Here is a 14,076-nt window from a genome sequence, read left to right as displayed (position 1 = left end):
AGTATAAGTGAAGATGGTAATTAAAAAAAAATTAAAAAGAAAGAAAGAAAACCACAGGATATGTCAATGAAATACAAATGTGTTTTAAATTTATAACCTTTATTCAAATACAAGGCGTATATGTTCTACATTTAATAATCAATAATAGGGTGATGTAAGGTTGTGGATCCTGGAGTTAGAAAGCTTTAGTATTGATTTCTAGCTCTATCCCTTACTAGCTCTTTGTATAGACTATTTAAATTTTATGTGTTTCCTCTATGTTGTCTGGGAATAATATTTACTTCCCCAGATTTGGAAATACTAAAAGAGAGGAAATGTAAAGCAACTAGTATATTGCCTAGGAATATGAGTTCATATTTCTTATCTCTTTTCACCTATTTTATAGTTAATAAACAGTGGTCAGTGGACACAGCCAGTCCTTGCAGCTGATCAGCCTGAGTAAATCCCTCCCATTGATGTGCCAACAGCAATCAAGACTCAATTACAACAGAAGGGTGTACAGTTCACACTAGGGGTGCACCTCAAGGGCCCAGCTGGGGTGATCAACAAAGTTGTGCTACTGGATCCTACAGGACACCTACAATAATAGACCACCCTATGAAGCATAGGAGGCATAGCAACTCTACCTAATACATAGAAACAAACACTGGGAAGCAGCCAAAACGAGGAGACAAAGAATCATGTCCCAAATGAAAGAAAAGAAAAAAACTTCAGGAAACGTACTAAACAAAATGGAGATAAGCAATCAATCAGATGCAGAGTTCAAAACACTGGTTATAAGGATGCTCAAAGAACTTAGTGAGAACTTAAAGGAGCTTAAGAACTCCAAGGAACTTAGAACATCGACAACGTGAAAAAGGACCAGTCAGAAATGAAGGCTGCACTAACTGAAACAAAGGATAATTTACAGAGAATCAATAGTAGAATAGGTAAAGCCAAGAAGCAAACCATCAATTGGGAATATAAGGAAGCAAAACACACCCAATCAGAACAGCAAAAAGAAAAAAGATTCCAAAAAGAATGGGGCTAGTGTAAGGAGCCTCTGGGACAACTTCAACATTCGCATCATGGGGGTGCCAGAGGAGAAGAGCGAGCAAGAAATTGAAAACCTGCCCTGGCCGGTTTGGCTCAGCGGTTAGAGCGTCAGCCTGCGGTCCTGAGAGACCCGGGTTTGGTTCCCGCTAGGGGCACGTACCTCGGTTGCAGTTTGTCCCCGGCCCTGGTCGGTTGTGCGGGTGGCAACCACTCGATGTGTTCCTTTCACATCAATGTTTCTCTCTCTCTCTGTTCCTCTCTCTCTCACTCTACCTGAACAAAAAATGAAAAAATGTCCTCGGGTGAGGATAAAAATAAAAAAAAAAGAAATTGAAAGCCTATTTTAAAAAAATGACAGAAAACTTCCCTAACTTGGTGAAGAAAACAGACATACAAATCCAGGAAGCACAAATAGTTCCAACAAGGTGAACCCAAAGAGGTCCACAGAAAGGCACATCATCATCAAAATGTCAAAGGTTCGCCCTGGCCGGTTTGGCTCAGCGGTTAGAGTGTCGGCCTGCGGTCCAGAGAGACCCGGGTTCGGTTCCCGCCAAGGGCGCGTACCTCGGTTGCAGTTTGTCCCCAGCCCTCGTCGGTTGTGCGGGTGGCAGCCACTCGATGTGTTCCTTTCACATCGATGTTTCTCTTTCTCTCTCTGTTCCTCTCTCTCCCTCCCACTCTACCTGAACAAAAAATGGAAAAATATCCTCGGGTGAGGATAAAAAAAAATAAAGTGTCAAAGGTTCAAGACAAAGAGAGAATCTTAAAAGCAAAAAGAGCAAAGCAGTTCGTTACCTACAAAAGAGCTCCCATAAGACTTCCAGCTGATTTCTCAAAAGAAACTTTGCAGTTCAGAAAGGAGTGGCAAGAGATATTCAAGGTGATGAAAAGCAATGACCTACAACCAAGATGACTCTATCCTGCAAAGCTATCATTTAGAAGAAATGGACATATAAAGAGTTTCCCAGACAAGAAAAAGCTAAAGGAGTTCATCACCAAGAAACCAGTATTATATGAAATGTTGAAAGGTCTTCTTGAAGGAGAAGAACAAAAATATGAACAATAAAATATCAATTAATACATATCTATCAACAATTGAGTCTACACACAAAATGACCAAACAGAACAGAAACAGACTCATAGATACAAAGAATATTTTGTTGCTTGCCAGATGGCTAGGTCTTGGAAGGATGGGTGAAAAAGATGAAGGAATTAAGAAGTACAAATTGGTTGTTAGAGTGATGAACCTCAAAGGGAAGGGGGGGGGGAGATAAACCAAAGAACTTCTATGCATATATGCATAACCAATGGACACAGACAATAGTGTGGGGAAGGCAGGAGGGGGGGTGGGATTTATAAAGAGATATATAACAAATATATACAAAGCATATATATATATAGGGTGGGGCAAAAGTAGGTTTACAGTTGTGAGTACACAAAACAGTTTATTCTTGTATTATTATTTATTAATTATTATATTATTTTTCATACAAACAACTATAAACCTACTTTTACCCCACCCTGGATATATAGCATTGTGTGAAGTGTACGTACTGCGTGAATAGATGACTTGAAATGAAAGAACTGCTTTAAGATAAACTTCCCCAGCGCCTTTCCTCACCCTCTTCCCCCGGGGTACATTTTTCTTGCTTTGCACTTTCTCCTAAGCTCCCTTCTTTTGCCTCTATAACTTGTTCCCTGAGTCCACGCAGCTCAGTTGACTCACTTCTTCCACACTTCACTTCTTCTACCCCTGTAACTTTCTAAATAAACTTTGCTTGAAAAAAATTTTAAAAACTTCCCTACAAACATATTTGCCCATCTACTTCCATCTTTTCTCTCAAATGCAAATTATGTATACTTCATTTTATATGTTGCCTTTTCAATCTTTTCTGTGTGCCACATACATTTCTAATCATATCTTCTTTCAGTCCCTATGTATGCTTTTAGTTCATATGTGTTGGTATACATGTAATCACTACTACACAACCACCCAATCTTCCAAAGTCAGGAATATGGGAGCCATTTTAACATCTTTCTGATTATCTTGTCATTTCTACTGCCTAAAAGTTCTTGACTCACTTTTTTATTACTTTCTGAGGCCACTGCCCTAGTTCAAACTTTTATCACTTTTGGCTTCAACCATTTTGAAAGACCTCTAGTCTATTTTCTGCTGGTTCTGCCCACTTCTTGTCCATTCTCATGTTGCTACCAAAGAATCTTTCTCAAATGTAAATCTAATCAAATCACTCTCTTGCTTTTAATTGTTGTTATAAGTCAAATTTCTTAGCACAGTATATGAAGCACTTAATAGTCTGGCCTCTGTGTGCCTTTCAGCCTCATTTCCAATCACTTTTCTGTCCCTGAACTATGACATGTTAAAATGCTTGAAGTTTTTTTAACATAACCCTTGTTTTTTTTCTGCTTTTCTATACATTGCTTTCTTTAGAATATCTACCTGCCACACACATGAAAATCTGAATCTCATCATTATGGGAAAAACCTGTAGCAAATAAGGTAGTTTGGATTTCTTTAATGGAAGGAAATTTTTGTCTTCAAGGTCTACAGTCTATATGATTACCTAAATCCTAAGCCATTGTTGAAGTTTAAGATATTCATTATATGATTTTATTGATTTCAGGGATAGGAAGGGAGAGGGAAAGAGATAGAAACATCTATGAGAGAAACATCCTTCCAATGCCTCCTGCACACCCCCACGGAGAACTGAGACCACAACCTGGGCATGTGCCCTGATGTGGAATTGAACCGGTGACCTCTTAGTGGATGGGGTAAACTCAATCCACTGAGTCACACTGGCCGGGCTGAAATTTTAGGTATTTATTATTAAGGAACAAAAAAGGAGCCACATACTAAGCCTAAAAAGTTCATGGGAGGCCTGCATGTTGGGCTTTACAAACTCAGAGACCTAACACATAACCACACAGGGTGATCTGAAATTCAAATTTCCTAATTAAAAGGGATTCGTGGTGGGTGGTCATGTCCTGGGCCTTCCTTGACAAAGGTCAATCTTTCCCTTAACTAAGCCTGTCTACTGTCATTTTTGCATTTATGATAACATTCCTTTGAAATTTCAGAGTAACCCCGCTTTTCCAGACCCCTCAAGGCACAACCTCTCAGCAGAGCATGGGGCCACAGAAACCCTCATTGCTATCTTGTTCTCCAGCATATCATCTCTATGTGCTATAAATGTTCATTGTTAGCTATCCTATACCCACCAATGTAAAAGATGTGTTTACCTGTTATACTTTTTATACAATCTCAGAGATTTCCCTGCTTTGATTTTCTCCTGCCTCCTTAATCTGTCACCAGTGGATTTTATTTAACATCCTTACATCCTCTCCTGTGAGTCTGATGTATAAAATAGTGGTAAAACTGCCATTTTCTGGAATAGTTTCTCAATCCATTGAGATTTTGATTCCCAGCAATTGTCGTCAGTTTGGCTCAAATAAACTCATAAAAATTATCTACAGGTTTGGATGTTTCTTATATCAACATTTTGTTAAAAAGTGCTTCGTCCCCCAGTCTATAGTCAGTTGATGATTACCTGTTAAACTGAATCAGTACTGTTATGAATTTCCAGATTCTCATCAGCAGTGGGAAATGGCTTTAATCACTTTCATTCAGCATTTGCTTGAATAAAAGGGGACTTGAGAATTCCTCTCTAGCATTTATATTCAACTTTAGGAAGAGAGTTTTTTACAGCAAAATTTGAAAATATTTTTCTTTACAATCTTATGAAGAACTTTAGGCAAGCAAGATGCCCTGAGGAAGGAAGGTCGCAATTTGTTTTCCCTTTTATATTAACTTTAGAGTGATATATAAATATTACATTTATCATATAAAAATGGTATGTTTACTGTATACATCTTTTTTTCTAATTGAAACTTTTGTTGGACAGCTGTTCTACAGACATTAGGTTTTCCATTTTTATTTATTTTTTTATTTTTTATTAATTTTTTTGTTACAGATGTTTCTCCATTTTTACCCCATTGGCACCCCTCTCCCCACCCCACACCTACCCCGTCCCCGGCTTTGTTGTTCCATGTCTATTGGTTATGTATACATGCATATAAGTTCTGTGGTTTATCTCTTCCCACCACCCCCCCACACCCTCTTCTGACAGATGTCAGTCTGTGCCCTACTTCCATGTTTCTGGGTCTACTGTATTCCTCAGACTGTTATGTTCATTATATTCAGTATATAAGTGAGATCATATGGTATTTGTCTTTTTATGTTTGGCTTATTTCACTTAAGATAATACTTTCCAGGTCCCTCCATGTTGTCTCAAAGGATAAGAGATCTTTCTTTCTTACAGGTGCATAGTACTCCATTGTGTATATGTACCACTGCTTTTTTATCCATTTTTCTACTGATGGACACTTGGGCTGTTTCCAGATATTAGCTATTGTAAATAGTGCTGCGATGAACATGGGGTACATATATTATTTCTGATTGGTGTTTCAGGCTTCTTAGGGTATATTCCTAGAAGCGGGATCACTGGGTCAAATGGAAGTTCAATTTTTAATTTTTTGAGGTAACACCATATTGTTTTCCATAGTGGCTGCAACAGTCTGCATTCCCACCAGCAGTGTATTAGAATCCCCTTCTCTCCACACCCTCGCCAACACTTGTTGTTTGATGATTTGTTGATGGCAGCCATTCTGACAGGTGTGAGGTGATACCTCATTGTTGTTTTAATTTGCATCTCTCTGATGATTAGTGATGTTGAGCATTTCTTCATATGTGTCTTGGCCATTTGTATGTCCTGTTTGGAGAGGTGTCTATTCAGCTCCTCTGCCCATTTTTTAATTGGGTTGTCTTCCTTTTGTTGAGCTGTATGAATACTCTATATATATTGGAAATTAACCCCTTATCTGATATATCATTGGCAATGATGTTCTCCCATACAGTGGGTTGCCTTTCCATTTTGATGATTGTTTCTATTGCTGTGCAGAAGCTTTTTAGTTTGATGTAGTCCCATGTGTTCATTTTCTTCTTTGTTTCTGTTGCCTAAGGTGATGTATCAGTGAAAATTCTGCTGCGTATGAGGTCCGAAATTTTTTTGCCTACATTTTCTTCTAGAATTTTTATGGATTCACGGGTCACATTTAAGTCTTTTATCCATTTTGAGTTTATTTTTGTGTATGGTGTAAGTTGATGGTCTAGTTTCATTTTTTTGCATGTAACTGTCCAATTTTCCCAACACCATTTATTAAAGAGGTTTTCTTTACTCCACTGTATGCTCTTGCCACCTTTGTCAAATATTAATTGAGCATATTGCCTTGGGTCCATTTCTGGGTTTTCAGTTCTGTTCCACTGGTCTATATGCCTGTTCTTGTGCCAGTACCAGGCTGTTTTGATTACAGTCGCTTTGTAGTATAACCTGATATCTGGTGTTGTGATCCCACCTACTTTGTCCTTCTTTTTCAAAATTGCTGTGGCTATTTGGGGACTTTTTTGGTTCCATATGAACTTTTGAAGTGTTTGTTCTAGTTCTGTGAAATATGTCATTGGTATTTTGATGGGGATTGCATTGAATCTATAGATTGCTTTGGGTAGTATGGACATTTTAATGATGTTAATTCTTCCAATCCATGAACAAGGTATGTGCTTCCACTTTTTTATATCTTCCTCTATTTCTGTTTTCAATGTCCTGTAGTTTTCTGCAAATAGGTCCTTTACTTCTTTGGTTAAGTTTATTCCTAGGTATCTTAATTTTTTTGCCGCGATGGTAAATGGGTTTGTTTTTTTGGTTTCTCTTTCTGTGAGTTCATCATTGGTGTATAAGAATGTCATTGATTTCTTGACGTTAATTTTGTATCCTGCTACTTTGCCAAATTCATTTATTAAGTCTAGTAGATATTTGATGGAGTCTTTAGGGTTTTCTATGTATAATATCATATCAACTGCAAATAATGACAGTTTCACTTCCTCCTTTCCAATTTGGATTCCTTTTATTTTTTCCTCATGTCTGATTGCTGTGGCTAAGACTTTCAGTACTATGTTAAATAGGAGTGGCGAAAGTGGACATCCCTGTCTTGTTCCTGTTCTTAATGGAAATGTTTTTAGTTTCTGCCAATTGAGTATGATGTTGGCTGTAGGTCTTTCATATATGGCCTTCATTATGTCGAGATATGATCCCTCTATTCCCACATTGCTGAGTGTTTTTATCAGAAATGGATGCTGGATTTTGTCGAATGCTTTTTCAGCATCTATCGATATGATCATGTGGTTTTTGTTCTTCATTTTATTTACGTGGTATATCACGTTTATTGATTTGTGAATATTGTACCAGCCTTGCATCCCTGGGATGAATCCCACTTGGTCATGGTGAATAATTTTTTTGATGTATTGCTGGATCCTATTTGCTAGTGTTTTGTTCAGGATTTTTCATCAGAGTTATTGGCCTGTAGTTTTCTTTCTTTGTAGTGTCTTTTTCTGGTTTTGGAATTAGAATTATGCTGGCCTCATAGAACATTTTTGGAAGTCTTCCTTCTTCTTGAATTTTTTGAAATAGTTTGTGGAGAATGGGTGTTAGTTCTTTTTTGAATGTTCGGTAAAACTCCCCCATGAAGCCATCTGGGTCTGGGCTTTTGTTTGCTGGGAGAGTCTTGATTACCTCTTCAATTTCCTTAGTTGTTATTGGTCTATTCAACTTTTCTATCTCTTCCTGGTCCAGTTTTGGGAGTCTGTGTGTTTCTAGAAATTTGCCCATTTCGCTTAGATTGTTGAATTTGTTGCCATATAGTTGTTCATAGTAGCTGTTAACAATCTTTTGTATTTCTGTGGTGTTGGTTGTTACTTCTCCTCTTTCATTTCTGATTTTGTGTATTTGGGTTCTCTCTCTTTGTTTCTTGGTGAATCTAGCTAAGGGTCCATCAATCTTGTTTATCTTTTCGAAAAACCAGCTCTTTGTTTCATTGATCCTTTGAATTGTTTTTTTTGGTCTCTATGTCATTTATTTCTGCTCTGATCTTTACTATTTCCTTCCTTCTACTTGCTCTGTGGTTTTCTTTTTGTTTGCTTTCTAATTCTTTACGTTGTGAGGTTAGATAGTCAATTAGAAATTTTTCTTGATTCTTGAGGTAGGCCTATAGTGCTATGAACTTCCCTCTTGGAACTGCTTTCACTGCATCCCATAGATTTTGTGTTGTTGTGTGTTCATTTTCATTGGTTTCCAGAAAGTTTTTAATTTCTTCCTTGATCTCCTCAGTAACCCATTCATTGTGTAATAACATGCTATTTAGACTCCATGTTTTGAAATGTTTTTGCATGTTCTTGTTGCAGTTGATTTCTAGTTTCATGCCATTGTGATCTGAGAAGATGCTTGATACGATTTCAATCTTCTTGAACTTGTAGAGATTTAGTTTGTGTTTTATCATGTGGTCTATCTTTGAGAATGTCCCATGTGCACTTGAGAAGAATGTGAATTATGTAGTTTTGGGGTGTAATTCTCTGTAGATATCTATTAAATCCATTTGGTCTAATGCTTCATTTAGAGTCTCTGTTTCCTTGCTAATTTTTTGTCTAGAGTATCTATCCAGTGGTGTCAACGGGGTGTTGAAGTCACCTGCTATGATTGTATTGCTGTCGATTTCTCCTTGGATTTCCTCCAGAAAATTTTTAATATATTTTGATGCTCCTATATTGGGTGCATATGTTTATCAAGGTTATATCTTCCTGTTGGATATATCCTTTCAATATTATGTAGTGGCCTTCTTTGTCTCTAGTTATGGCCTTCATTTTGAAATCTATTTTATCAGATATGAGTATTGCTACCCCAGCTTTTTTCCCTTTTCCATTTGCTTGGATGATTCTTTTCCATCCCTTCACTTTCAACCTATGTGAGTCTTTTGTTGTGAGGTGAGTCTCTTGTAAACAACTTATAGATGAGTCATGCTTTCTTATCCAATCAGCTACTCTGTGTCTTTTTTGTTTTTTTTTATCCTCACCCAAGGATATTTTTCCATTTTTTGTACAGATAGAGTGGGAGGGAGAGAGAGGAAGGGAGAGAGAGTGAGAAACATCGACATGAAGGGGCACATCGAGTGGCTGCCACCCGCACGACCAACCAGGGCCGGGGACAAACTGCAACCGAAGTACGTGCCCTTAGCGGGAACCGAACCAGGGTCTCTCCGGACCGCAGGCCGACGCTCTAACCGCTGAGCCAAACCGGCCAGGGCTACTCTGTGTCTTTTTATGGGAGCGTTCAATCCATTTGCATTTAAGGTGATTATTGATATGTATTTATTTATTGCCATTTTTCTTTAGTTTGGTTATATTTTTCTTCCCATTTCTCCTGCTAATTACAGCAGTCCTTTTAACATTTCTTGCAGTGCTGGTTTGGTGCTAATATTCCCTTAGCCTTTTTTTTTTTGTCTGGGAAGCTCTTTATTTGATCTTTTGTTTTAAATGATAGCCTTGCTGGGTAGAATAGTCTTGGATTCAGATCCTTGTTTTTCATGACCTTGATTACTTCATGCCATTCCCTTCTGGCCTGTAGTGTTTCTTGTGAGAAGTCAGCTGAGAGCCTTATGGGGTTTCCTTTGTAGATAACCTGTTGCTTATCTCTTGCTGCTTTTAGGATTCTCTCTTTGTCTTTAATTTTTGGCAGTTTGATTACTATGTGTCTTGGTGTGGGCCTGTTTTGGTTCTTTTTACTTGGGACTCTCTGTGCTTTTTGAACTTGAATGCCTTCTTCCTTCACTAAATTAGGGAAGTTTTCTGTCACTATTTTTCTGAATATATTCTGTATGCTTTGCTCGTTTTCTTCTTCGGGGACTGCTATGATGCGAACATTATTACATTTCCAGTTGTCCCACAGTTCTCTTAAGCTGTCTTCCTGTTTTTTAATGGTTTTTTTTCTTTTGGTTTTCTGATTGGTTGATTTTTTTTCTACCCTGTCTTCTAATTCACTGATCGGTCCTCAGCTTCCTCTACTCTGCTTTTTAAACCTTCCAATGTAGTTTTCATTTCTGATATGTCATTTTTTATCTCTTCTTGATGGTTTTTAATTTCCAATTGGCTCATTTTCAGCGTCTCTATTTCCTTACTCATGCTGTTGAGCTTTCTCAAGATCATGGCTCTGAATTCTAGCTCTGTTAACATGCCTAACTGCTCCACATTGAAATCATCTTAGGTGGAGGTCTCTTGCTCTTTCATTTGGCTTCTGCTTCTGTGTTTCACCATTTTGGCTATCACAGTGGCCTTTGGAGCCTGTCAAGTTTTCCCTGTGGGTGTTGGTGTTCTTCTGTTTGTGGCTCCCTCTCCTGGGTTTAGATGAGCGAGGGAGGACCCACGTTAAACACCACTGTCAAGTCTTACTTTCCTGGTTAAAGTTGCTAGTCCAGAACAAGTACTGTTATCCTCTAGCTTTTTGCCTGGAGGCTAGTAGTTGAGGTTAGTTGATGAGTTTTGGGTTGTCAGTTGATTGAAAAACTCCCTCAGGTGCTCAGCATAAGGTGATTTCACGAGGGTGGGGCAGATACTGGTTGTTAATGAGCTTCAATTAGCACTTCAATGACCCACAGGGTGGGGTTGGATCTCTGAGGGAGAGGCTACTGCCTCTCCCTAGAGCCCTGGGAAGGAGCAATATGGCCACCATCCTGCGTGGCAGTAACTCAGCAAAAGCTCTGAGTGCCCTCCAAACCCCGAGTGTCCCCACACAGTTCCAGTCCAGTCCGCCCTCCCTCTGCTGGAGCCCAAGGTGAGTGGCTGTGGCTTTTTTAGCCTCTGTCCCGGCTCTGCGCTGTGGAGCCGCTTGGGAGTGTAACCCGAGGGTGCTGCTCCCAGCTAAGGCCGCTGCTGAGCTGCCAACCGATGGCTTCCAGACCCTGTTTCGCACCTTCGCAATCCTCGATCGAGTCAGTGTCCCTGGTTATATGGTCCTCGCAAGCTGCTTTTCTGTTGGTTTTTTCTGTCGTTTCGTCTGTGTAATAGTTGTAATTCCAGTTTGGTTCTGGCAGACGGTCTGTGTAGCTTCTGTTCACTCTGCCGCCATTTTGGAATCTCCCCTATACATCTTTTTTTTCAAGTAGGTAATTATACATACACTGAAAATGCACAGGAAAAGACTTGAGAGAAGTACACTGAAGTTTTAATAGCTGCCATCATCTCTCACCAGGATTATTAAAACAGCTTTCTAACTGACCTCTTAATTCCACTTTTGCTTCCTATTGTCTATTCTCCACATGGCAGTCAGAACAATTCTTTTGCTACAGAAATTATTTTAAGTCATTTCTCTGTACAAAACTTCCAGTGGTTTTGTGTGAGTAAAAGCCAGAGTCCCTCCTATGGCCTACATAGTCTTACATTATGTAATGCTTCTCATCGCCAACTTCCATTTTCTCTATGATTTCAATATTCTCTCTGATTCTGCGTTTTATTCCTCTAGCCACATTGGCCCCATGGACATTACTTCAAAATGTCAAGCATGTTCTTTTCTTGGGGTCTTTCCAGTTGCTTCTTCTTCTAGAATGTTCTTTCTCCAGATGTCTGTATTATTTCTTGACTCACTTCCTTGAAATTTCTGCTTGCATCTCATCAGAAAGGAATTCCCTAATCACTCTAAAAAATAGCATTCCTTCCTTCACATCACTCTGTCCTACGCACCCTACTTTACTTTTCTTTTAACCTTTTTCCTAGTCTATCTTTAATGGTTTGTCTCTATGCACTAAAATCTAAACTATGGAAACAAGGATTTATTTTAGTCATTGCTCAATCCCAGACACTAAAACAGGAGGGCATAGAGTAGGCACTCAATAATTATTAGTGGGATGTTTTCTCTGAGTAGTAAAATTTTAGGTGATTTTCATTTTCTCCCATATACTTTTCTATACTTTCTAACTTTTTTTTTTGTATATTGAGCAAATACTATTACTTGTATAATGTAACAACATGAATAAATAAGTTTTTTTAAAGAGCTCTTTCCTATTCCAAGATCAAATATATATTTATATTTTATGAGTTTTATTTCCTTGAAGTTTTTACATCTATCATATTCATCCCTAAAATCGTCTCAATTGTATAAATTGCTAGTCACCTCACTAGAGTCTACTGACCTCCTCTACACTGAATTGTTTATTCTCTATACCTCATACACAGGGATCTACCATCATTTGGGGATTCATTTCACATCTCTCTTGTTAAATCCTGTTTCCTGGATCTCTTGCTCTGTCTTGTCTTTCCTGCCATATTTGGTGAGGCACATCCTTTAGTAGTTTCCTGAGAAATGGTGCATAAAAATTAAATTTTTTGAGACCTCACACACCTGAAATTACTTATATTTGATTGCTTATATTCAGCAATATATTGAATTCTAGTATGGAAAAAAATTCTCACAGAACAACCTTAAAGACATTACTTAGCTTCTCGTAGTGCTGTCTAAAGCCATTTCAAGTTTTTATCTTTTTGTGTATGACTTGTTTATTCAGTCTGGAAACTTGTAAGATCATTTCTTTATCCCAAGTATTCTGAGATTTCATGATAATGTGTTTTGGTGAGAATTTTATTTTACCATGTGCTGAGCACTCCATGAACCTTTTTAATTATAAATTCATATTCTTTAGTTCTGAAATGTTTTCTTGGTGTGTCTTTATGTCCTATTTTCTAGATTTCCTCAACTTTATTTTCCAATTAAAAAAAATAATTCTGCTAGTCTATTTTTAATACCAATTTCTCATATTCTGTTTGTGGATGTAGTATACTCTCTTTTCTCTCTGGAAATTTTAATGTATTTTAAAAAATAACTTATTTTGAACATTTAAAACATATAGAAAAGCTGGAAGACTAGTATTATAATTATCCATATACTCACCCTCTAGATTTACAGTTGTTAACATTTACCATATTATCCACATGTTTGAATTCTTTTTTGAACCACTTGAAGGATATAATCATGACACTTGATACCTACATACTTCAGGATGTATATCCTAAAACAATGCATTTTTTTTCATACTTAAGAACATTCTTCTTCAAAAATACAACTGGCCTGGCCAGTGTGGCTCAATGGATTGATGACGTCCCATGGACTGAGAGGTCCCTGTTCGATTCCAAGCCAGGGCACATGCCCAGGTTGCGGGCTCGATTCTCAGTAGGGGGCATGCAGGAGGCAGTGGATAGATGTTTCTGTCTCACATCAATGTTTCTATCTCTCTCCCTTCCTCTCTCTCTAAAAAGCCAATAAAAACATATTAAAGTCCAGCTGATGTAGCTCAGTGGTTGAGTGTCAACCCATGTACCAGGAGGTCGCCGGTTCGATTCTTCATCAGAACACATGCCTGGATTGTGGGCCTGATCCCAGTGTGGGACATGCGGGAGGCAGCCGATCAATGTTCTCTCTCATTGATGTTTCTATCTCTCTCTCCCTTTCACTTTCTTTCTCTCTAAAAATCAATAAAGGAAAAAAATTTTTTTAAACATTAAAAAAATATATATAAATAAAAATAAGTAAAACTAGAGTATATATAAGAAAATTAATGTTAATCCCTTAATTTTATTTTTGTTACAGATGTTTCTCCTTTTTTTACCCCATTGACACCCTTCTCCCCATTCCCCCTGCCCCGTTCCCGGCTTTGTTGTCCATGTCCATTGGTTATGCATACATGCATGTAAGTTCTGTGGTTTATCTCCTCCCTCCCTCCACCACCCCCTCTTCTGAGGGTTGTCAGTCTGTACCCTACTTCTATGTTTCTGGGTCTACCCTATTCCTCAGACTGTTATGTTCATTATACTCCATAAATAAGTGAGATCATGTGGTATTTGTCTTTTTCTGCTTAATCCCTTAAATCATCTAGTATCCATTTATATTCAGGTTTTCTCAATCCAAAATGTCTTCTAGAGCTGGGTTGTTGTTTTTTTTTAATCAGAATTCAGTCAGATTCATGCATTGCATTTGGCTATGTCTCATTCATCCCACTTCATATTGAACAATTCTTTCACTTTTTTTCTGGAAATACGAATTTATTTACAAGTACAAGAAGAGAGTAGTCACTGGTACCTTTTAGTAACAGTACCCTT

Source organism: Molossus molossus, unplaced genomic scaffold (genome assembly GCF_014108415.1).
Source record: "Molossus molossus isolate mMolMol1 unplaced genomic scaffold, mMolMol1.p scaffold_m16_p_11, whole genome shotgun sequence".
Lineage (NCBI taxonomy): Eukaryota > Metazoa > Chordata > Mammalia > Chiroptera > Molossidae > Molossus > Molossus molossus.
The sequence above is the reverse complement of the archived record's forward strand: the minus strand, read 5'-3'. Positions refer to the sequence as shown.